Source organism: Gorilla gorilla, chromosome 7 (genome assembly GCF_029281585.2).
Source record: "Gorilla gorilla gorilla isolate KB3781 chromosome 7, NHGRI_mGorGor1-v2.1_pri, whole genome shotgun sequence".
Lineage (NCBI taxonomy): Eukaryota > Metazoa > Chordata > Mammalia > Primates > Hominidae > Gorilla > Gorilla gorilla.
This window is the reverse complement of record NC_073231.2, coordinates 21305026-21331309: the sequence shown is the minus strand read 5'-3', so window position 1 is coordinate 21331309 and position 26284 is coordinate 21305026. Positions and strand designations below refer to the sequence as shown.

At 40.1% G+C, this 26284-nt stretch overlaps 1 protein-coding gene and 1 pseudogene across 2 annotated transcripts in view; one reads left to right on the top strand and one right to left on the bottom strand.

Annotated features, from left to right (window-relative positions):
- The first annotated feature begins 3245 nt into the window (after window positions 1-3245).
- On the top strand, window positions 3246-3833 carry LOC101143985 (large ribosomal subunit protein uL6-like; annotated as a pseudogene).
- A 516-nt stretch (window positions 3834-4349) lies between these two features.
- Window positions 4350-26284, bottom strand: part of MICU3 (mitochondrial calcium uptake family member 3) — a 121914-nt gene continuing 99979 nt past the window's right edge. The window contains exons 16-18 of one of the 2 annotated variants that reach the window (XR_010134923.1): window positions 21048-21144; window positions 19846-19963; window positions 4350-4632 (exon numbers count right to left, since the gene is read on the bottom strand). The gene's annotated coding sequence lies outside the window, so the exon portion shown is untranslated. The remainder of the gene's footprint in view (window positions 4633-19845; window positions 19964-21047; window positions 21145-26284) is intronic. The other variant, XR_010134924.1, reaches the window with a different exon arrangement.

Below are 26284 nucleotides of genomic sequence, written 5' to 3'. Positions count from 1 at the left end.
GGCAACGCTAAGGAGAGAAGAGACGAGCGGACAGCCAGGCAAGGAGGAGGGTGAGGGGAGTGACTGAGAACGGGAGAAAAGCCCCCTTGCTGGGTTCATCCAGTCCCTAATGACCATGACTCCATCCTCGCTAGGCCTCTGCCTGTATGCTCCTTGCCCTCAGCAGTCTAGCAACATCATTCGCCTCTCAAACTTTCACAACTCTTATTTTCAGTTCCTGCCCCATGAAGGAATCTCTCTCTCTCTCTTTTTTTTTTTTTTTTTTTTTTTGAGACAGAATTTCGCACTGTTGCCTAGGATGGAGTGCAATGGCGCCGTCTCGGCTCACTGCAACCTCCGCCTCCCGGGTTCAAGCGATTCTCCTGCCTCAGCTTCCCGAGTAGCTGGGATTACAGGTGCCCGCCACAGTGCCCGGCTAATTTTTTGTATTTGTAGTAGAGACAGGGTTTCAGTATGTTGGCCGAACTGGTCTCAAACTCCTGACCTGGTGATCCGCCCGCCTCGGCCTCCGAAAGTGTTGGAATTACAGGTGTGAGCCACCGTGTCCAGCCCAGGAACCTTAAACGTTCCTCCTCTCCCTCCCGCCCAGTCCCGCAAATTCTTGAGTTCCCAAACCTCAAGTCTACCGTACTTTCATGATTAATACTGCTAATCTTCCTTCTGCCTGCAGATCCAGATTACCATTTTAACATAGTCCCTTGCATAGTATGAATCAAACATAGCATGCTAGCCAAACCCAGGAAGGCGTGGACGCACCTGCTGCTAGAGAGCACAGATCCCCCTTAATGTTGCCTATGCCAACCTCATCTCAAGCTTTTCAGCCAAACCACCTACCAGAAACTATTAGGACACTTGCTTGATATTTACTCCTTCCTTTTGGAAGGGTTCTTAGAGGGCAACATTGCAACAAGATATGAGGTTAGTCGTATTAGTCTCATGTATATGAGACGTTGATTGTCTTGATTTTACTAAGAGGGTATGATACTTCACAAATACAAGGAGTTCTAAATCTTACAAGGATTGGAAGCAATGAAGCTGAGGTCTGGATCTATATCTTATTTACTCATGGCTCTCCCATGCTTACTAGAGTGGCCTGCATGAATACTGATAGATTCTCTTTCATTATTTTCTCAAACTTAATCTTATCACTCTTTTGGGGGAGAAGAGCTCTTTAGAAGGCAGCAGTCCATGACGTCAGTGACTCCAGTGTCAATGTGCATGTTTATAATAGCGGTCAAAACATTCTCTGTGGGAGAAGAATAGCATGCCTAAACCACTTTTTGTTTCTGGAGATACATAAAAGAAAAGGAATCGTGCTTAGGGAATGTAGGAATGAAGTAATGCTTAGATATGTTTTGGCTGTCAGAGATTTATGTTTGCAATTCAGCTGTAATTATATTGAATAAAATGGGAGATAATTTCAAAAGCCAAAGGATGTCTCTGTATACAGTTGATTGGGTCGAAACACTGGGAAAATGTAAAGTGGAGCAAACTGTCCCTGGCAAACCTGCCTTTCAGGCACGCTAGGGCTTCCACGGTAGCATTAATGTGTCCTGCCACTAGATGGCAGGCAGACACCAAGCAGTGCAGCAGTCTTCACCTTTTCTCCATAGATTTCAATAGTTATCAACTGTTAGCTTAAGCAAGGCAATTATAAACATGAATTATAACTTCATGAACAATTATATATCATTGTAACTAATTATAATTATGTTATAATTGGCCAGGCGCAGTGGCTTACGCCTGTAATCCCAGCACTTTGGGAGGCCAAGGCGGGCAGATCACCTGAGGTCAGGAGTTTGAGAGCTGCCTGGCCAACATGGCGAAACCCCATCTCTACTAAAAATACAAAAAATTAGCTGGGCGTGGTGGCGGGTGCCTGTAATCTCAGCTACTTGGAAGGCTGAGGCAGGAGAACTGCTTGAACCTGGGAGGTGGAGGCTGCAGTGAGCCAAGATCACGCCAATGCACTCCAGCCTGGGCAACAAGAGCAAAACTCCTTCTCAAAACAAAAAGTTATGTTATAATTATACAGTTTTTATATTGTAATTTAATGGCTAACGATGAATAAAAATGACAACCCTATTCAAAAAATTTAAAAGACTTAAAGCATTTTGCTATATAGTAAATCATTCTGATTCTGCGTGCACTTCTTTAGAATTTGCACTAAGGTCAATGTCTTTGGAAATAAAATAGGAAATTTTCATTGAAATAATATTTTTGCTTACACTGATTCCCTTCTTTGCCCCTAAATGGGGAGGGGCACTGTCTATGAACCCAAAAGGTGAGCAGACATGTCCTTCCAGTGGACTGACACAGCTATACTATGGATCTCTAAGGGGTGATACAATGTCCCAAGTTCAACTGGAGATTATTAGAAGTGGCCGTTTTGGAGTTGAAAGCTGAACAGCCAGCAGAGAGTGACCAAGGGCAGCAGAATTCTGCAGTGTAGTGGCAAGTGTCCAGGGATGTCAAGAGCAGCAATGGCATCCTAGGTTGACTGTTCTTGGTGGCAAGATCTTGGCCATGCACCAGCTTCCTTTGTTCCAGCTCAAGCTTGATTCTCCAGGCTTCCTTTTGATTTTGGAGGAGTGCCTATATAACTGCATAACATTTTTTATGTAAGTCAACTAGAGTTGACTTGTGTTTACAACCAAGAACTCTGAATGGCACGTAGTTTTAATTTCATTCTGCATCTCATTGCTTAAAGAGTTAGTTTCAGCTCACGGAGACCAAGGCACCTTGAGAAATAGGGATACAGGAATTTGGGGGTAAAGAAGCTTACTTGGTGCCATTCAAATCACACTCTCTTGACCTGCATTGTTCAATAAGTCCCCACTCGTAACATTTGTTGCCACTATTCAAATTTGTTAAAATTAACATGAAATGAAATTGGAAATTCTTAGTTGCAATAGTCACATTTCAAATGCTCAATAGCCACATGTGGCTAGTGGCTACTGCATTGGATGCTGCAGATCTAGAGCATTCCATCATTGAAGAAAGTTCTGTTGGACAGAACTGGTTAGACATTTTGTCTTGTCTGAATATTCATAAGGCTTTATTCTTGTAAATGTAAGAAACAAAAAAGTCCCCTATGTAATAATCCCTTCACTGTTTTATAGAAACAAAAATTAGAGGTAACAGGAAGTTGAAAACAATTTTACGTTTTGGTACTAGGAAATTTCTTCCTTCGAAGAGGAATCCAAAGAGTAAAGAACCACCTTTTCGCTGTGTCTACTGTGAGAATGAAGACCATTCTCTGCAACCAGACTGTCCATGTTCCAGAAAATGTAGATATCACTTTGAAGGGACACCCAGTAATTGTGAAAGGCCCTAGAGGAACCCTGTGGATGGACTTCAATCACATCAATGTAGACCTCAGTCTCCTTGGAAAGAAAAAAAATGAGGCTCCGGGATTGACAAAAAATGGTGGGGAAACAGAAAGGAACTGGCTGCCGTTTGCACTATTTGTAGTCATGCACAGGACATGGTCAAGGATGTTGTGCTGGGCTTCTGCTGCAAGATGAGCTCTGTGTGTACTCACTTCTCCATCAATGTCGTTATCCAGAAGAATAGGTCTCTGGTTGAGTTCCGAAATTTCCTCGGTGAAGAATAAATCCACAGGGTTCGGCAGTGGCCAGGTGTTGCTTGTTCAGTATCTCAAGCCCAGAAAGATGAATTAACCCTTGTAGGAAATGACATTGATCTTGTTGCAAATTCAGCTGCTTTGATTCAGCCAGCCACGACAATTAAATAAAAACAAGGATATCAGAAAATGTGTGGATGGTATTTATGTCTCTGAAAAAGGAACAGTTAAGCAGGCTGCTGAATAAGAGCTAAGAGTAGTCCAGCTACAGAAACAAGATGCCGGATGATTCCTAAGACCTACTTGTGATATTTAAAGGATGCAATAAAAGACCTATTGATTTGGGGGAGAGAAGAAGAGTAAGGTGCCAGCTGGATCATAGAAAAAACACTATACATCGATTTCTTCAACCTAAGGCTTATATGTGCAAATGTAAAAAACAAAAAGTCCCCCATGTAATAATCCCTTCACTGTTTTATAGAAACAAAAATGAGAAGTAACAGGAAGTTGAAAACAATTTTACGTTGTTGGTACTAGGAGATTTCTTCCTTTGAAGATGAATCTAAAGAGTAAAAAACCATCTTTTCGCTGTGTCTACTGTGAGAATGAAGACCATTGTCTGCAACCAGACTGTCCATGTTCCAGAAAATGTAGATATCTACATGATTACTTTAAAGTGTATGCACGGAGAAACTTAGAATGCTATGTCCAAATTCCTTTACATAAAGCTAAATATTAGATTTAGATTTTAAACCAACAGTGCTTGAAGATATAGCTTTATTCCTGGATAACTCCAGCCTTGAAACACAGAATGGTGTCTTTATCCAGTGGCCGTTAAGACCGTTTCTGTTCTGTTGGAAGAGCAGGTAATCACTGGGGGCACCTGAGGAATAATTGCTTATATTCAATTCTGTCTCTGTCAAATTGTAGGCTAGATTAATCATGTTAGGTTTTCTGTACAGCAGATATGAGTGGAGGTGAAGTCAACGTGTCTTGCCCAGTGGTCTGTGGAAACGCACATTGGCTCTGGTTCAAGACATGCTCCCCTGGAGGAAAAAAAAGAAAGAAAGACAGAAAGAAAGAAAAGAAAATACATCAAATAAGTTTTAATATTTAATTTTAATAAGTATGGCCAAGTATTGTCAAAGACTTTACATGTAAGTTGGACATCAAGTTTATACTGCAATTTATAACTGTACAAGGAAAAAAGTCTAACCAGAGTGTTCTCTGGACTTCAAAAAGAGCAGGCAAAATAAAGAATAAATATTTAATGATGACATTTAACAAAAAAGGCATGTTGGCTTCGGATTTGTAGGAGAAAAATTTTTATCATCAGGGAGTCTTCCATCAACTAGAATTTATCCAGTGTAATTACGTCCTATAGCTCAAAGACTTTGAATTATTATTTTCAAGTGATACTCAGGCACTGTGTATTCTGAATTTCTTGGGATTACTTCCATGGTTGATAAAACCTTTCTCTATTTGCTCATATTGCAGTCTTTTTGGTAATGGGTCATGTTATATGAAATGCTAGGTTGGTAGTGGAATATCAATAGCCTTTATATCTGGAGTATGAGACAGGATGTGTTTTTGTTTTTCAGACATTCAGTATAGATGTTGAGGGTTCTGAATCCAAATGATTAAAGATTTTGGATTTTATGTTTTAAGCCAAATAAGAGGTTTGGGTAATACATTTTTATTCTTTTAAGCTTTCTCTTGAATTCAATAAAATGTTAAAGATGACATTTTTTAACTTTCAGGAATCACAAAAGATTTGACAACGTGGCATAATCACTTTGTGAATTGTTGAAAGAATATGTTGATTTAATTATGATGTAGAAATTACACAGTTCTAAAATTTTTTTTAATGAGGAGAAAAGGTAAATTGGACTATATATATGATGTGATACATATATATATGTGTGTGTGTGTGTTTCCAGTAATAACAATAATGACCTATTCCTAATTATAGACATTTATAATTACTCTTTAATGAGCAGCATTTTGGAATATGAATACACAAACCTGAATGCAAATTCCAAGGACTGAAACTACAGTTAAAACATCAGTATTCCACTGTTTGGTGAAATATAGTAAGCACTGCAATGAATTATATACTGCAACCAACACTGGAATAAAATACCTAGCTCAGCTATAGTTATTAATTCATTTTCTTTATAAAGAGGTCAGTTATAACTGTTTTCATTATAAAATAGCTAAAGTATCTGATGTGTTTGCAAAATTTAAGAATCATAACCTTATTGAGGCTGCTTAAATATGACTAGAAATTTTTCAAAATTTTGTAGTGTATTATTTAACAAATATTTACTAATTGCCTGCCATGTGCCCAGATATTGGTGACATTCAAATTTAAAAATTTAGGCCAGGTATGGTGGCTCACACTTGTAATCCCAGCACTTTGGGAGGCCGAGGCAGGCGGATCACGAGGTCAGGAGTTAGAGACCAACCTAGCCAACACAGTGAAATCCTGTCTCTATTAAAAATACAAAAGGTTAGCTGGGCCTGGTGGCGGACGCCTGTAATTCCAGCTACTCGGGAGACTGAGGCAGGAGACTCACTTGAACCCAGGAGGTGGAGGTTGCAGTGAGCCAAGATCGCGCCATTGCACTCCAGCCTGGGCGACAAGAGTGAAACTCTGTCTCTCTCTCTCTCTCACACACACACACACACACAAACACACACACACAATAAATAAATAAATAAAAATTTAGTCTTTAGCTTCAAGGAGCTTCTGGGCTAGTGAGGAGATCAATGTGCAAACATTTTCTATAATAAGATAAATAACAAGTACATTGGCAGCAAAGGAGAAGTGACTCAATGTGCCTGGAATAGTCAGGAAAGCCTTGAGAGAAAAGTAGAATTTGTGCTAAAGCTTAAAAAACATGTAGGAGTTTGCATCATGGAGAAAGGAAGGGATGATTCCCTTGTGCAGGGAATGCCTTCTCTTCTGGAGAGGCCAATTTTGAGAACTAGAAGAAAATATCACACGAGGGATTTCAATGGGAGGAATTTAAAACAGGAAATGAAATTCAAAGATGTTGGAACAGTAGAATGAACAATTAGGATGAGGGGAAACAAACACAAAGATTACCAATTGTAGAAAGTCACTACCACCTCTAGGGCTGGAAGGACAAAGGGAAGGTGGTGTTACTGCAGCCCAAGATGAATGATGGGTCACCTGGTAGTTGTTGGGGACCGTGGAGGTGATTTAGCCACTGCTAGAGACATAGCCTGAGACACACAGAGAGAGAGAGAGAGAGAGAGAGAAGAAAGAAGAGAGAAAGAGGAGAGAGAGAGAGAGAACGCAAATTTACCTGAAAGCCAGATGGTATGAGAGCATGGGAAATGTAGTTTGCAGGGGTCAGTGCCCTGTATATAAAGTAAAGCAAAAGAAAAACAATCTAAGACCAAACAGGCAACTGACTAGAACAAGCAAGCTTAGAAACCCCTGCCTGGAACACCAGCACTTTGGCTTTGGGAGGCCGAGGCAGGCATATCACTTGAGGTCAGGAATTCGAGACCAGCCTGGCCAACATGGTGAAACCCCGTCTCCACTAAAAATACAAAAATTAGCCAGGCGTGGTGGCGGGCACTGTTAGTCCCAGCTACTCAGGAGGCTGAGGGACGAGAATTGCTTAAACCTGGGAGGTGGAGGTTGCAGTGAGCCACTCCAATCTGAGCACTCCACTCTGAGACAGAGGGAGACTCTGTCTCGATAAGAAAAAGAAAAAAAAAAGAATGGAAAAAAATGAAATCTTGGACTGGGACAATGGCAAGAGGAATGGAGAGGAAGAAACAGATTCTAGGAAAGGCCCAGAGACCAGTTAGCTAACAGATGTGAAAGACAGGAAGAAGCAGGTGTTCTAGATTTTGGAAAGGAAAAATCTGCAGAAAGGAAATCCAGAGGAAAGGCTTTCAAGGTAAATGGGCCCATCACATTCCATGGGGCTCACCGTCAACTAAGGAAGAAAAAAGTCTTTGGCCACCACATCTACTATTCACTACAACCTTCACGAGACCGTGACCTCCAAGTGAGACGCAGAAAAGAGACGCAGAGTTAGGAAGTAGGAATGGTTATTTCTGCTTCAGCGGAGGCTACATATGCCCATCCCATTTGGGTGTTAACTGAGGTAACATCTGAAGTTTTCTTTGGGGATTTTATCCTTCCATCATTCCTTCAAGCGTTTAACAATAACTCTTCCGTTTGGCTCCGGTTTGCTTAGCTCTGCAGCTACTCAGAGAATGTTAGGGCTGCACCTTTGAAAAATTATTTCATTGTGTGCACCCTTTCTCATGCTACAGATGAGAAAACAGGAGCACGAAGAAATTAGATGAGTTGCCCATGGTGACACTGCTGTGTGGACAAGCCAGGAACCCGGGTCTCCTGACACCCAGCCTGCGCTTCCTCCCACATCACCACGAGCACAAGAGGATCAGCTTGTTTTCTCTTAGACTCCAAGCGTGGCAAGCGTAATCAAAGAAGCTAAGCCCGGGAATTTAAAATTCACAGGGGGAACCAAGTAAAATGTCATGGTTAGGTTTTCTGAAAAGAATATTAAGTATACCCAGGATAGTTGATATTCTTGGGTAAAAGATCTAACCTAGAAAAAGCAGAAGAATCACTGAGGGGCTACAATGCTATGGCATTGGGGGCATGACAGTTATTCATTGTGTGGGGCTGTCCTGAGCACTGCAGGCCATTCAGCACGTCTGGTTCATTTGCACAACTAAATACAGGGCCACCCCCTTTCCTAGGCAGTATGACAAACAAAACCATCCTCCTACTGGGTGGGGATTGGGGGTGGGAGAGGGTTTGGAAAGAGTACCGGCTTCGAGACAACCGCTGATAGACTAAAAAAATGGTACAGAAGTTCCATCTTAAATAGGCAATGGTGGGTGGGGTTATTTTTACCATCATGTTCCCTCACACAGAAAAAGAATACTTTCATGTCAACTATATAATGAAACAGTTTCATTCGGAAGAACATTACATTTGTTTCCAGAGACAGTGAAGAGAAGATAAAGTTTTATCATGTTTGCACTGCAGAGGAATAGTCATATTTCAGGCTAGATATTTAGAAGTATAACTGAAATACCAGTGTAAGAGTCTGGTTTTCCTCGGAGGGTTGCAACGGAAACATCTGTGTTTGAATTATACTTCTGTCACCTGCTAGCTGTTTGATCTTAAGCAAGTTACTTAAATTTTCCAACGTTTCCTGAGACATTTCTTATTTCCTAAAGAAGAACACAGGGAAAGTAACACGTAAAAGGTCCTTTAACAGGTCCATCCATTCATCCATTCAACACATTTGGATGACTTCTGTGTTCTAGGTATTGTGCTTGGCGATGGTTATATGACGTGCAAAAAAATAAGCCCAACCAAACCAAAAACAAGGAGCTTGCCTTCGTGAAGTTCATAGTACAGATAAAGAAAATGTCTGCTCCTACAGCTCTTATTTGAATGGGGATAATTTTATCAGGAGGTCCACTGGTGTGAGTGTCATTGAGAATGTCCTGCTGGTTTGTACACTGTCTCTGCTTAAATAACACTTGCTATGAAATGTGTATTAGGTTGGTGCAAAAGTAATTGCGGTTTTTGCCATTTTTAAAGTGGCGGCGCATGCCTGTAATCCCGGTACTTTTATTTTTTATTTTTGTTTTATTATTATTATTTTTTCTGAGATGGAGTCTTGCTGTGTCACCCAGGCTAGAGTGCAGTGGCGAGATCTCGGCTCACTGCAACCTCCACTTCCTGGGTTCAAGCGATTCTCCTGCCTCAGCCTCCCGAGTAGCTGGGATTACAGGCACATGCCACCACGACTGGATAATTTTTGTATTTTTCGTAGAGACAGGGTTTCACCATCTTGGCCAGGCTGGTCTTGAACTGTTGACCTCATGATCCACCCACCTAGGCCTCCCAAAGTGCTGGGATTACAGGCGTGAGCCACCACGCCCGGCCCATCCCAGTACTTTTAATGGCAAAAACCGTGATTACTTTTGCACCAACCTAATATATCCAGATACAAGAGTCAGTTTGAAATGCCATGACCTAAACTGCAGGCAGTCTGTGTCTAAAAGCTCAATTATCCATAATTAGTGGGTTACCTGGACATGTTTCTGTGAATGCTGTGATGCCAAAATATGTATTCCTCAAATATTGCTGATGTAAATTTTTAGTGTAAAGATATCGATTGTAAGTAAGAGTTTTGGAATCTTCTCATCAAAGCAGCACATGCTGCAGCTCCGTAACACAGTCCCTTTATTGGATATTTGCATTTGCGCCTCTACATGCCTTCTCTACCCTTCTTTGTGTTATGGAAGGCTCACCCTTTAAGATCTAGGGCTCCTTTGTGTCTGGATTTTGGTTGGTTCAACCAGTGGGAGGTAGGCAGTGGCTCAAAGGCCAGACAAGAATATGAGGATGTTCGTTCCACCTCCCCCAGCCTGACACTGAAGATCACAGCTTCTGTGGGATACAGTACCTGTCTCTCCTTGTCCCTCAGGCCTGGGATGGGGGTGAGCACCTAACTCCCAAGGGTACTCAACCACACTCTGTCGGTTTCCTTTAATTAAATTCTTCTCAGTTACCAAGTTTGAGTGCATCATCTCTTCCCTTACTAATATAACACCCCCACAGCCTGTCTGTCAATCTCAGTACAGTCTATTTTTGCTGAATAGAAAAAAAATAACATAAAAAATAACATAAGGAAAAAAAACATAAAAGTTGGCCAGGCCTGGTGGCTCACGACTGTAATCCTACCACTTTGGGAGGCTGAGGCAGGCAGATCACTTGAGGTCAGCAGTTCCAGACCAGCCTGGCCAACAAGGTGAAACCCAGTCTCTACTAAAAATATAAAAATTAGCCGGGTGTGGTGGGAGGCACCTGTAGTCCAGCTACTCAGGAGGCTGAGGCAGGAGAATAACTTGAACCCAGGAGGCGGAGGCTGCAGTGAGCTGAGATCACACTACTGTACTCCAGCCTGGAGACAGAGTGAGACTCTGTCTCAAAAAAAAAAAAAAAAAGCCTACTGAATTCCTTATTTAGAAAGTCAATATTATCTTTAATTATCTCTTTTAAAATAAAAAATAACAAAATTATATATAGCAGAACAATACATCACAGTTATAGAGCAGAAACTCTGAAAACAGAGAAAGAGAAAAACTTCCCATGATTTTACCAATTAGCACAACCATTGTTATTTTAGCTTGTTTCCATCTGGTCTCTTTTTGTGTGTTTTCTTTTTAGAGTTGAAATGATAGCCTACATACAATTTTGTGTTCTCATAAATATTTCATTACAAACATTTTTTTCATGCTGCTATACAGGCTTCAGAATTATTTTATTAAATTAAAAAAAAGTTTTTTGAGACAGGATATTTCTCTGTTGTTCAGGCTGCAGTGCAGTGGCATGATCATAGCTCAATGCAGCCTCCAACTCCTGGGCTCAAGTGATCCTCCTGCCTCAGCCTCCCAAAGTGCTGGGATTACTACCATGCCCAGTCTAGAATAATTTTAAATATTTGCACAGTATTCTATTCTGTAGAAGTACTATAATTCATTAAACCATTCCCTTATTGTTAATTATGTAGGTGTTTTCTAATTTTTCACTGGCATAACATACCATAAATAACTTGGCTCATCGAACATTCCCCTTCTATTTAATTGTTTTCTTTGGACAGGGCCGCAGAAGTAAAATTAAATCAAAGAGTCAGTTTGAAAAACTATGTAGCTGTGATGATTTTAAATATGTGCACAAATTCTTTGATACTTCGCCTTTCAAGAAGTGAAGGCTCATCCTCTACCCATGAGTGCTGAGTGGACTTAGTGTCTTAGTCCATTCTGGCTGCTATAATAAAGTATCATAAACTAGGTAGCTTCTAAACAACAGAAATTTCTTTCTCACAGTTCTGGAGGCTGGGAAGTCTAGGATGAAGCCACTGGCAGATTTGATGTCTGGTGAAGGCCAGCTTTCTGGTTCCCTCGAAGATGCTTTTTCTCTGTACTCTTACATAGTAGAAGTGGCCAACGCACTTGCTGGGGCCTCTTTTGTAAGGGTGCTAATTTCTTTCATGAGGGCTTCATCCTCAGGACCTAATCACTTCCCAAGGCTCTGATATGGTTCAGCTGTGTCCCCACCCAAATCTCATCTTGAATTATAGCTCCCATAATTCCCATGTGTTGTGGGAGGGGCCCAGTGGGAGATAATTGAATCATGGGGACGGTTTCCCCATACTGTTCTTGTGGTCATGAATAAGTCCCACGAGATCTGATGACTATATAAGGGGAAATCCCTTTCACTTGGCTCTCATTCTCTCTTTGCCTGCTATCATGTAAGATGTGCCTTTTGCCTTCTGCTATGATTGTGAGGCCTCTCCAGCCACGTGGAACTGTGAGTCCATTAAACCTCTTTTTCTCTATAAATTAGCCAGTCTTATGTATGTCTTTATCAGTAGCGTGAAAATGGACTAACACAGGCTCCACCCCTAAACGCTGCCATCACCTAGGGGTTAGGGTTCCCACATATGAATTTTGGCAGAACACAAACATTCAGACCATAGCACTTAGTGACTCACTTCTAATGAATAAAATAAAGCAGAATTAACAGTGGGAAATTTCAAAGACTGGTTCAAAAAAAGACACCACGGCTTCCTCCTCAGCCTCAGATCACTTGCGCCGTGAGAAGTTAGCTGCCCTGTCATGAGCAGCCCCATGGAGAGGGCCATGTAGCAGAGGATGGGCGTCGCCATGTGAGTGAGTGTTCTGGAAGTCAGTCCTCCAGCTGCAGTCATTCCTTCTGATGCCTGTACTGCGAGCCAACAGCTTGACTGCACCCTCAGGAGAGACCTTGAGTTAGAATCACCCAGCAAAGCTGCTCCTGACTGACTCAGAAACTGTGGGAAATAATGTTTGTTTTCTTAGGCGGCTGCAATTTGGGGAAATTTGCAATGCCGCAATAGATAAATAATACAGCAACAATGGAACTATTGTTTTGGAGCATTTGTTTAACTCGGTTCGAACATGAGGCACTTAATGAGCATCCCAACTCCAGTTAAATGCAACAAATTACTGCCATTTAAGGTATATGTAAAGAGCCAGTGAGGGACATAGGGAGGACGAAGACGGAGAGAAAAGGGAGAAGAGAATAAGAGAGGAAAAAAGGAAAAAAATAAGTTAGCAAGAGAGGGACATGGGAAAGATGACTACATGTCCTAGTTTAGCTTGGATAGTCCCAGTCTGTAGCACTGTCTTGATGTAATTCTGAATAGAGTTCCTTTTCACTTTCAAAAGTGTCCTGGTTTGGATGATAAATTATGTGACCCTAGATATAGGCCAATAATACGCCTTCCCCCAATCCAGTTCTTCGCTTTAATATTCCGTCTTTTCCTGATACCTTGTGCCCATTCTGCTCCAGCTCCACAGCACTGCTCAAGAGTCCTAAATTTCCTACCAAACCATAGTCTCACTGGCACCTCTTCCATGGCTTAGAAGTCAGCTCTGTTTACTTCCCAGTACTCTTGCATCACAGTAAGGAATTCATCATGGTGGTTAAGAGCTTGGCTCAGGAATTAGGCAACCTGGGTCTGAGTCTTGGTTTTATACTTATTGCTATATAACCCTAGGGAAATTACTTCACTTCTTTATGCCTCAGGTATGAGCTGGGGCATATATTATCTACTTTCTCATAGGAATGTTGAGGATATTAATAACAGTATGTGCATAAAATGCTCAGCATAGTGTCTGGCATATAAGTATGTATATATATGCTAAGCATTTTATATGCATAATATATGTGATGACTGTATGTTAGCTACTATCAGCATTTAGTACCCGAGAAAAAAATCCATCTCATGGAGATGCTTTTTTTTTTTTTTTTTTTTTTGAGACAGAATCCTGTTCTGTCACCCAGGCTGGAGTGCAGTGGCGTGATCTCGGCCCACTGCAACCTACACTTCTTGGGTTCAAGCGATTCTCCTGCCTCAGCCTCCTGAGTAGCTGGGACTACAGGCGCGTGCCACCAAGCCTGGCTAATTTTTTGTATTTTTAATGGAGACAGGGTTTCACCATGTTAGCCAGGATGGTCTTGATCTCCTGACCTTGTGATCCACCTGCCTCGGCCTCCCAAAGTGCTGGGATTACAGGCGTGAGCCACTGCACCCGGCTGGAGTTGCTTTTTAGTTGCTGGGACATGCATCTTACTAGAAAACTCTCAAGTATGTCATTGTATTTTTGTTTTAATGTTAGGAGGTAGAAAAAGTTAGGAAATGTGTCAAGCAGTAAAGGAAAAGTCAAGCAGACTATATCTACCTTTCAGGCTTGATATGCCTTACTTTGCTTATTCATTCATTCATTCACTTATTTTTCAACAAATATATATTTGTTATCTATCAAATACCAGGCACTATGCTAAGCACAGGATTAAACAGCACTTTTCAAAAAATACCTAGAGCTTTATTTCCATTTCTTAAAGGAAAATCTTACATTAAAAAAAGCTGTTGTGTGGCACTACTAAGTAAGTAGGGGTTTGAAGCCAAATTTAGAAATTATATATAGACACATATATGTTTTTCTGATGATCAAATCTTTCAAATTGGCTTTGAACAAACAGGAGCAATTTTCTGCTATAAAAAGGAATGTATTTTAGCTTTTGACCTAATGATTTAAAAAAAAAAACTAAGAGTGGGAAAATGCAAATTACGTGAATATATAATTTGGCATCGGTGAGATATCAGCAGAAGGAGCTGCTGACAGGAAGACAGTTTTTTTTTTCTTTTTAGCCGTAGGCATTCCTCATTTCTGTTTTTAGGAACAAGTAAAACTAGTAGACAGAAATATCCCTGGGTACATGGACTACATATTTCACATGCACAGCATAAAATATTTAATAAAACGAAGGAGGTGCCTGAAAAATTGAGACTTCAATAGATGAAGGTGGTCACAACAATTAAAATACATCCTTTCTTCCCCCTCATGGAACAGGATAATGAGGTATGGAAAAAATATGGAGGGTTGCTTTAAACTATTTGGCAATATTTGCCAGATGAAATTTTGAAAAAACATTTTCTTTTCACCGTTTTCATTCCACTTGAATAATGAGTACCACATTGTATGTTTCGATAGCCCATGAATTTTTATCTTTATTTTAATCGTTAAGGTCAAGTTAGCATTGATTACTAATAAGCTGATTCTAAATGAATAGTATTATTTTAGGAATAATAGGAACTAACGTTTATTAAATGTTTACTATGTGCTCAGTTCAGTGCTTTAAAGGCGATTTCCCATTTAATTCTCACCACCACCCAAGGCCACAGCTGCTATCATGATCTCATCTCACACATGAAAAAGCTGAGAGGTGGAAAGTGTTACGACCTTGTTTAATTACAAAGGAAGTTAGCAAAAGAGCCAAGGTTGGAACTCAGAGAAGTCTGACTCCAGAGCCCATGCTTACCTGCCATGCTATTCTGAATGGAAGGGCTCATGTAGTTCACCTGTTTATTCATATTTTCTAATTTGTTCTTTTTGAAATAGTGATTCCTGTTCAGATTCCACTTTTAATCCTTGCCCATTTTCTCAATTCTATGCAAGGCTCATTTAACTTAATAGTTATGCAAGTCCACACCTGTCTGAATGATACACTGGCTCATTCATTTAGTTGAAAGGCAGACACCAAATTGATTTTTAAAAAGACATACGAACCTAATTGAAAAAAAATTCATGAATCACCTTAATGAGGAATTGGTACCAGGAAATCCAGTACAGAGAACCTCAGACAATTTGCTTTTGGAAAAGCGCTAATCAACCACATATTCATCTGGAATGAAAATGCCTCTCTAGCAAGACATTGTGTGATAATGAAGTACAGGAGGTGAGAGCCGTCTCAGTGACTTTTAATTATTTCTCATTCTTCTGTGTCTGAAGACGATGGTGCGTATATTACCGAAAAGTGAGGTGACCAGTATTCTTTCCAGCATTGGGTAAATTAAAGACAAAGTGGACATCATTTGCAAATTCTTGCATTTTTTTCTTTGCAGCTGTTGTTCATCATTTCCTTCCCTAATTTGTTCCAAGATTAGCTGACTTGTCACAGTCATTTCCTCGTGGTCTACCACCCTGCCGTGACGGTTGAAGGTATGTTCTGTGTTTAAACCTCTATTTCTTTTTTTTCCAAAACAGCTTCTGCCTCATTCAAAATAAAAACATTATAACATCTTGCTATTATCTATTTTACATACATTTACATTCTGCTGGAGTTACACCCTTTTTAATGCAAGCCTCTTTGGAATTTGGTTGTTGAGTCCCTCATTCTTATTGATGAAACTCAAGAAATCAGATCAGACATCATAACTCTTTAAACATCAAATTCTCTTAAGAGTTTTTCACCATGTGGGTGGCATCTTTGGTATCATGAGCATTTTTACCATCTTAATATTCCTTCCTCCATTATAATTTTGAGAAAATCAAAATCCACTTCCATGTAATAGAAAATATTACTCTTGGCTGGGCATGGTGGTTCATGCCTGTAATCCCAGCACTTTGGAAGGCTGAGGCGGGGGGATCACAAAATCAAGAGATCAAGACCATCCCGGCCAACATGGTGAAACACTGTCTCTACGAAAAATACAAAAAATTAGCTGGGCGTGGTGGTGCGCACCTGTAGTCCCAGCTACTCGGGAGGCTGAGGCAGGAGAACTGCTTGAATCTGGGAATCGGAGGTTGCAGTGAGCCGAGATTGTGCCACTGCATTCCAGCCTGGTGACAGAGCGAGACTCTGTCTCAAAAAAAAAAAAAAAAAAAGGAAAAGAAAATATTACTCTTTCCCTTGTCTGTTTCTTACCATCCTGTATTTATCCAAACTTAGACATACTTACATGCTTGCATACTGGCCCAAATTTCCATATCCCAAGAAAAGATGGGCTACATAGTTTTTGAAGCCCAGTGTGAAATGAAAATACAGGGCCCTTTTTTTTTTTTAAAAAAAAGCAGGAAATAGTGTGGTTTAAGGTATTAAATATAAAACTTTTTTCTTCTTTCCGTGGTCTGTCTCTCTCAACTTGTTGTAGTGTTTTTATGTGCTATTTAATGTCATTCTAAGTAAATAAAATTTAAAAAAATTTATTAATACGATGTTCTCACAGCCACTGGGAGAAAAAAAATTAGTAAGATATTTACTGCTTATATTGGGCAATGCCAGTTTTAAATGCAAATAAAACATTTAACTCCTATGTAGAATCACTGAAATTACATAATTCATACCTCATGGCACTGAGAAGCCAAACTTAGATAGGGGTACATAGGCAACCCCAAGGATATTGCAACCTTTGGGCTAGAAGCCTTTACGTACTTGGATTGAAGATAAGTGAAAGAAAGGTTTGGACGGGAGTGGTGGCTCACGCCTGTAATCCCAGCACTTTGGGAGGCCGATCATGAGGTCAAGAGATCAAGACCATCCTGGCCAACATGGTGAAACCCCGTTTCTACTAAAAATACAAAAATTAGCTGGGCATGGTGGTGCGCACCTGTAGTTCCAGCTACTTGGGAGGCTGAGGCAGGAGAATCACTTGAACCCAGGAGGCGGAGGTTGCAGTCAGCTGAGATCGCGCCATTGCACTCCAGCCTGGCAACAGAGCGAGACTCCATCTCAAAAAAAAAAAAAAAAAAAAAAAGGTTTATCTCCCCTGAGTTGTGGTCCCCAGTTGGCTACAGCCTCTGCATCACGGCACTGCCAGCCTAGGGTAGAATGGCTTCCACCATGTTCTGCCTGAAGACTTTCTGGGTCACGTATGCCCTGCCCAACTCCTATCTATACCTGCACCCAGGCCCCTGTTGGGGGATGAAGACTGGCAGCAGTAGCTGGACAGGGTGGGGAGGGTGAGGCCCTTGGCAAGACAGAGGGTAGCCAAGAATCCTAGGAAGGTGGGGACGGAATGGGAAGGAGAGCCATGAGTGAGCAGAGGCTCTAATCCCCTCCACAAGCTCCATTTTCCCAGTGACTTAAAAATTGTTAAGAATTTCAAAAGGGTGACAGCGGAGGATTAAAACCCATATGTGGGGCCCTTCTGACATGGGGCTTTGTGCAACTGCGGTGGTCACAAGGCCATGAACCCAACCCAACTGTACAAGGGACTTCGTATTTAACCCAAGGAGATAGGTATAAGCAAACAACATCACTTTACAATAAAATAATGAAAAATAACTTTTTTATTGTTGCTGTCCATGATTCATACATAGAAATCTAAAAATACCTACTTTGTTTTCTTTAAAAATATATGAGAAATGTCCCTCTCATGAATATAAGAAAACTCTTACGGAAATATAATTTTCCCTGCTGTAACCATATTCCAGCCTACTGGTTAATAACCACGATGATGATACTAGCTGAACATACCCTATGTGTTGTGTTGGAGATTGTGCTAGGTATTTTCCATGAATTTACTTTATGTGAATTATCTCAACTATGTCCTATAACATGGAGTAAGTACAATTTTTAGCTCTACTTTATAGATGAAGAAGCTAACATAGAGAAGTCAACTTGTCCAAGATCAGAAAATGAAAAGAATGATCTATTTGAGTTTATTACACTAATGTAGAATAATTTAATATAGGAAGCCTATAAAAAGATATATTACATCTGGAGGTCAAGTTGGAAAAATGATATAACCGACTTATCAGTGACTACTGAAAGGCATTTGAGATGATTCAACACTCAATCCTTTTTCTTCCAAATCCAGGAAATAAAGGATACTTTCTTCTGATCAAGAGCAAAATGTTAATTTGCACAATTATAGAGATCATCCTATTAAAATGGGAATTCGAAAGATTTCTGCTGCCTCTATTAGTATTTTACACTCTTCTGGAGGCTATGATCAATGCAATAATACAGAAGATAGAAATAGAAGCAATAATGTAGATAGGGCAAAGACACATTTGCCCTAGTTTGCATGTAATATGACTGCCCACCAGAAAACCTAAGAGAATCAACTGAAAAACTTTCAGAACTACCAAGAGTTCAGTTAAGGGCTGAACAAATAAAATCAGCTGCTTCTCTGTATACCAACAAAAATCAGATAGAAAATCTAACGGGAAAAATGTCCATTTTTTTTTTTTTGAGACAGTCTTGCTCTGCTGCCCAGGCTGGAGTGCAGTGGCGCAATCTCAGCTCACTACAACTTCCACCTCCCAGGTTCAAGCAATTCTCCTGCCTCAGCCTCCCGAGTAGCGGGACTACTCCTGCCCACCATCACACCTGGCTAATTTTGGTATTTCTAGTAGGGATGGGATTTCACCATCTTGGCCAGGCTGGTCTCAAACTCCTGACCTTGTGGTCCACCTGCCCTGGCCTTTCAAAGTGCTGGGATTACAGGCATGAGCCACTGCGCCCGGCCAAATGTCCATTCTTAAAAGCAACAATAGGTATGCATATTATAGGAAAGACCATAATTGTAAGAAGCAGGCATGACCTGGATAATGAAACCCATAAATCTTGACTTGTAAGTAGAATATACAACTGAACTCAAATAATTATCACTGAATGAAATGGTATAGTATAAAAGTGTTGTGATGGTTAACGTCATGTGTCAACCTGACTGGGCCATTTGGTGCCCAGATACTTGACAAATGTTATTCTGGGTGTGTCTGTGAGGGTGTTTTTGGAGGAGTTTAACATTTAAATCAGTAGACTAAAGCAGATTGCTATCCCTAATGTGGGCAGGCCACATCCAATCATTTGAAAGTCTGAAGAGAACAAAAAGGCTGACTTTCGGCCAGTGTGGTGGCTCACGCCTATGATCCCAGCAATTTGGGAGGCCAAGGCGGGCGGATCACGAGGTCAGGAGATTGAGACCATCCTGGCTAACACGGTGAAACCCCGTCTCTACTAAAAAATAAAAAAATTAGCCAGGCGTGGTGGTGGGCACCTGTAGTCCCAACTACTCGGGAGGCTGAGGCAGGAGAATGGTGTGAACCTGGGAGGTGGAGCTTGCAGGGAGCAGAGATCATGCCACCGCACTCCAGCCTGAGTGACAGAGTGAGGCTCCGTCTCAAACAAACAAACAAACAAACAAACAAAACAAACGGCTGACTTTCTTCTGAGTAAGACAATTCCTTCTGCCCAACTGCTTTCAAGTTGAAACATGAGCTCTTCCTAGATCTTAAGCCTGCCAGCCTTTGGACTAGAACTACACCATTGGCTCTCCTGGTTCTCAGGCTTTAGGATTGAAATAAGAAATACAACGTCTGCTCACCTGAGTCTCCAGCTTGCCACCTCCCCCTGCAGATCTTGGGATTTGTCAGCCTCCATAATCACATGTGCCGATTTCTTACAATAAATCTCTTTATGTACATCCCATTGGTTCTGTTTCTCTGGAGAACCATAATACAATTGTCAATCAGTCCAAATTAATTTATAATTTTAAAGTGAGTAAATAAAAATCTCACTTGGAGAAGATAAAACAATTCTAATATTCATCTGAAAGGATAAGCCAGTATGAATAGCTTTTAAAAATTAAAAAGAAGAGGAATTTACATGTGGCTATTGAAGAGGGAGGCACGTTAGTCTTACAAAATAGTCTAACATATTATAAAGTAAGTAAAACAATGTAGTTACAAGAACAGCCAGATGGTCCAAATGAAGAGAATAGTTTATTTATTTACATCCCCACACAAGGAGTATGCTGAAATAGATTTAGGTATGTAAAAATCTTTTTAAATATTTAAAATATAATTTGCATTATATTAGGTGGCAAAAAGGAAGAATTATTCCATAAATAGTGCTGGATAAGTTGGTTAGATATTTGTGGGTCAAACAAACTAGGTCCTCATTTTTTACCAGGTAACAAAATTAGTCCCAGGTGGATTTTTTTTAGTTATATGCAAAGAAAATAGAAACAATAAAATATATGACAGAATATTTATTAAATTGGAAGAGGTATTTCTAAGCTTAAAAGCAATAAGGAAATGGCAACTAAAAAGATCACATCCAAATACATAAAAATGAAAATCTTTGAGATATATATATATAAATAAAGCTGAAATAATACACTGGAAGAATACGTGCAACTTATAGGACAGCCAAATGATCTATATATTTGATATACAAAGAGAGTGAATGAATAGATTTAAAAAAATATATGTGGCAAAAGACAGAAATAGATAATCCATAAATAACAAAAATCTTAATGGTTAGCAAAAAATATCAATAACAAAGGGGTTTATTTCTAGCTTCTGTTAATAGTGGAGCAGTTTGATTGGACTAATCCTCCAATTAAAAACAAACAAACAACTACATAGTGCACTTTCCCCATCATAACCAGAATACATGGGTTCAGGAATCAAAAGTAGGATGAAAGAATGGCTCCTCTATTATATTTGTCTTCGTCTGTTTCAGCTGCTATAACAAAATACCTTATACTGGGTAATTCATAAACAACAGAAACTTATTTCTTACAGTTCTAGATGCTGGGAAGTCCCAGATCAAGCAGATTCAGTGCCTGGCGAGGGCTTGCTTTCTGCTTCCAATATGGCATCTTCTTGTGGCTCTTCACCTGGAGGAAGGGGTGAACAGTTCCCTTGCACCTCTTTTACCAAGGCACTAATCTCATTTATGAGGGTTCCACTCTCATGACTTAATCACTTCCTAAAGGCCCCACTTCTTAATACTATTACGTTTGTGATTAGATTTCAACATATAAATTTTGGGAGGTCACCAACATTCAGACCATAGCAACACCTAATAACACACTTGCAGAATATTTGCTGCTTCTTCTGGCATCTTTGAGCTCTGCCATTTCAGAGATCTGAGTTCTTAAAGGGAACATGGTTTCCACCATGAGACACAGTGGTTCCACTGAATTGGAGAAAGATTTCCATTTGGCTATTCTGGACTCCTCATGCTACTGAATCAACAAGCAGAAAGGTGGATTGCTCTACTAGGTGGATTGACTGATCCCTATTGCCAAGAGGAAACTGGGTTGCCTTTATACATTAGGGGCAAGGAAGACTATGTCTGTAACCCAGGAGACAGTTTGGGGTGTATATTAGTACTCCATATGCAATAGAAAAGTGTAGTAGAAAAGTACAGAAACCAAAATAAAAGGCAGGATAATTGAGGACTTGGAACTTTCAGGAATGAGAGTTTGAATTACTCTACCAGGTTCTGGCTGGAGGTGGGTGAAATCAATGAACAGTAGAAGTAAGCCATAAGTAACAATTAGGGCCTTGTGACCAACTGCAGAAAAAAGGGCTGTAGTCATTTTGCATATTTCCTTTTTTGCTCTTCATATGTATGTAGTTATGTATATATGCTCACATTTTCCTCTTCTTGCTCCCTTCTATTAACAAAAATTTTATATGCAAGTTGCTAGAGGTTAAATTCACAATTAGTCTTTGGGCAACAGACTATCCAGTGGAACCGTGATGATTCTAAAGGGCAATTAATATAGCCACAGCACTATATGCAGTGATTGTTGCATCTCCTCATTTTGGAGATGATGAGTATCCTGTTAGGTGAAATGTAGAGTTATTATTGTATGACATTCAAGTGTGCGTAGAAGGTATATATGGACAGTGAGTACTCAAAGGGGCAGACTATGCTGTTTATTGATGTATTTCCTCTTAGCTCCAAATTCACCATATTTTGGCCTACTTTGTAATAAATGAAGATGGATTTTGGAAATATTTCTCCTTTGCTAGCTAGCCGAGTGTTAAACCTTGTCAGTAGAGGGTTCTGGAGGACGCTGGAGGAGGAAGGGATTTTCCTTTCCTGGTTCTGGTATGATTCACTCTCTAGGCTGTTGTAGGGCACACTCCACCCTCCCCTGCATGCTTATTCCCTGTGTGGTTTCTCCCATGCTGCAGGCTGCAATTTTCTCAAGTGTTCAGCTGGAGATTATCCGGGATTTCCCAGATGGTATGGGCCTGCACACCAAACCAAGTCACTGCTCCCCACATCTTTTCAGTCCTAGAATCCCAGGGCCGTCCTGCAAGCATGCTGGGCTCCTAGAGGGCTGCTTCTCCAGATTTCGGTTCCAGCAGTGCCCAGCCACCACCAGCTCCCTCTGACACTCAGTGAGTTCACTCTGATGATTTAAGACTCCACTTTCTGTGGATGGCCCCCCTGGCACCCCAGAAACTTCTAGCAACTCCCACTTATGCTCCCACTTACGAGGCACCTTAGTGACTTCTCCACTATCCAGTGAATCAAAGGTGTGCCCTTTCCAAAGACATCTGGATTTCAGCCCTAGTAGGGGGAAAGCTCTATACTGGGAGCTCTATCTCAGTCTTAGCCATAACGGTTGCTCCTGATACCTGCTAGTCTTTTATTTGTTAAAATTATCTTAACTTTCACTAGTCAATTTGCCATTATTGTAATCATTTCTTACATTAAAATTTCCTTGTTTAAATGGTGGTTTTTGTCTCCTAACTGGACCCCAACTACTACATCTGGTAATACTCCTTGCCTTGGCATCATTTTGTCTGATGTTAATACAGCCACTCCAGTTTCTTATTACTGTTTACATAGCATCTTTTTTCTCTATCATTTTACATGTACTCTATCCATGTCTTTATATATAAAATACATATTTTCTAGGCAGCAGATAATCTTCATTAAAAACTGATTAACATCTGAGTTTTAGTTGGAATGTTTAGTGAACTTACATTTAACATAATTACTAATTTCGTTGAATGTATGTAATCACTTTGCTATTTTATTCTATTTGTTGTACCCATTTTTTTGTTTCCTCCTTTCCTGCGTTATGGGTTAGCCATTTAAAAAAAATTACGGTTCTATGGGTTGCAATCTATATTAACTGAATTAATACTATGCCATTGCACCTACAATACAATCTTACAACAGTATACTTCTATTTACCCCTTTCTGTCCTTTGCGATATTATCAAATAATTTAATGATAAATGCAGCAATGCATTATTTTCATTTTAAAGAGTCAATTGCCTTTTTCTTTTTCTCTTTTTTTTTTTGAGACAGAGTCTTGCTCCCAGGCTGCAGTGCAATGGTGCGATCTCGGCTCACTGCAACCTCCACCTCAATCAAGTGATTCTTCTGCCCTGGCCTCCTGAGTAGCTGGGATTACAGGCATGCGCCACCACGCCCGGCTAATTTTTGTATTTTTGTAGAGATGGAGTTTTACCATGTTGCCCAGGATGGTTTTGAATTCCTACCCTCAGGCGAGCCACCGCCTCAGTCCCCCAAAGTGCTGGGATTACAGGTGTGAGCCACCGCGCCTAGTCTCAATTGCCTTTTTATACACTTAAGGGAAAACATTGTATATTTTACTAAACATTTATCATTTACGTGGTGAACTTTATTTTGTATGTATCAAAATTTTTGGCTAGTTTCATTCCCCAACTGCCTAAAGAAGTTCTTTTAACTCTTCCAGTGTGCAGGTCTGCTGGTTACATTCTCTCCGACAGTATTTATCAGAAGGTGTCTTTATATAACCATTATTTTAAAAGACTATTTTACTGAATATACTATTCCAGTTTGACACTTTTTTCTTTCCACTATTTAAAGATGTTATATGATTATCTTCTGTTCTCCATTATTACTGATAAGTCAGCACTGATTCTTATCATTACCCTTGTATATATCTTTTGTCTCTGAAAAAAAATTTTTGTTTTTGCTTTCTAGCCATTTAATTAGGATATGAACAGATGTGGGTTTGTTTGGGGTTAAACTTCTTGAAACTCTTACACATTTCTTCAAATTTGGGAAGAATTTTGGTTAGTACTTTCTCAATTTTTCTTTTACTCTCCCACCCTCTTCCCCTCTTCTTGATCTCCAGTTACACTTACAGTAGTCTGTTTTGTGTGGTTCCATAGTTCACTGAGGTGCTATTCTTTTCTTTTCCTCAATAGTTTTTTCTTTTGTGCATCAGTTTGGATAGCTTGTATTTCCCTGCCTTTAAGTTTACTGATCATTTCTTCTGTCTCCAATCTTCTATTAGGTTCACAGAATGAATTTTTATTTCAAGTATTGTATTTTTCAATTCTAAAATTTTCATTTGGTTTTTACAGTTTTCATTGTCCTGTAATTACCATCTCTTTACCTATTATGCTATTATTTTTACTTAAACCCTTGAACATGTTTATAATAGTTCTTAAAGTTTTTATCTGCTAATTCAAATATGTGGGTCACCTCTGGGCCTTTTCTATGAATGACTTTCTCCCCTTTTTAAGGGTCACATTTTCCTGCTTAGCCTAATATTGGCTTACTTTATAGTGGATGTTATGGATACTACACTGTTGACAGTAGGAATTTGCTGTCTTCCTGTGCAGGTATTGAGTTTTGTTCTGGCAGGTAGCTGCGGTACTGATAGGATAGCTTGGTCCTGTCAAGGCTTAATTTTAGGATAGGTCAAGAGTTGTCTTTACTTTAGAGGTACAGTAGCCTTACCCCTAACCTGTGACCTTTACTTAATGCTTGGGTTGTTCAGTGAGACCTTCACACACTGGCTGATTTGAACACTGATGGCTCCCAGCACTATGGGACCTCCAGTGACTGTTTTCTGCCGTGCCCCATGAAGTCTTGCCTTGCTTACGTACAGCTTAGTATTCAGTCAGACTTAAGAGTACCCCTATGCAGATTTTTGGTGCTTCCTTTCTGCACAGCTCCCCTTCCCTGGTACTCTGTCCCATAAATTTCAGCTACTTGAGCTATTCTTAACTCTGGTCCCATTTCTGCCATCCCATGCAACTTTTTGTCTGGGCTCCACTTACTTCTGCTGTAGTTTGGAAAGCCCTTCCAGGAAGAAAGCCACTGAATGCAGAGTTCCACCACATAGTTTTCCCTTCTTTCAAGGATCAATGCCCTGAATTATTTGTTGTGCAATGTCGTAGTTGTTTATGGTAGAAGGATAAGTCTAATAGTCATGGCTCTCCAATGGAGGTTTTGATTTCAGCAAATGCTTATTTCTAGAAATTCTATCTCATAAGTGTATCTGTTTAATCCCTACAGTTTTCTCATTTTGTGTAACAATTTTTGAAATTTCAAAGTTAATTTCACATATAGCCTGTATTCTGTATTTTGTATTCAGTTCCAACATATGCATTTTCTGCAGTTTAATGTATTGTTGCCTTTGATTTTCACTCATAGTGGCTACCTTTATCTGGATTTGGTTGAATTCTTTAAAAGTTTATGCTTGATTATCATGTAAGACTCTTTTGGAATAGTTTCTTCTGCTTCATTCTGGTGTGTGTGTGTGTGTGTGTACACTGATCTCAGGAACTTCTGGGATTCCCTTAAAAGTTTTAACTCAGAAGAGGAGGGCCCATTCAGGTCCTCTCCCTCACTGCTGTTTCAAAGCTTAATATGCTCACACACTGTCAGTAGAGAACTCTGGCTTCAGGGCAATCTCTCCTCTCCATAAAGCCCGCAGGCTCCCAACCATTCCAGTTCCAACCATCTGTGAACTCTGTTGCTCTAGCTGAGGAGCCTCCCCTTATGTGGTCTGGTTCCTGGTGATTTCTAGCAAGTCCAATTCAGGCTCTAAACTGATAGTTTCCACTCCTGGCTACTTGGGGCTCAGCACTTAGATTTTTTAAAAAATTATTTTTACCCCTTTTTTGTTTTTAGTTTTTGAAGGGAAGAAATCACAGGACGCTAGAAATGGTTCAGTGTACATTGTATTTGGGGTTTAGCTATTGTGGAGCAGAAATTAACCTA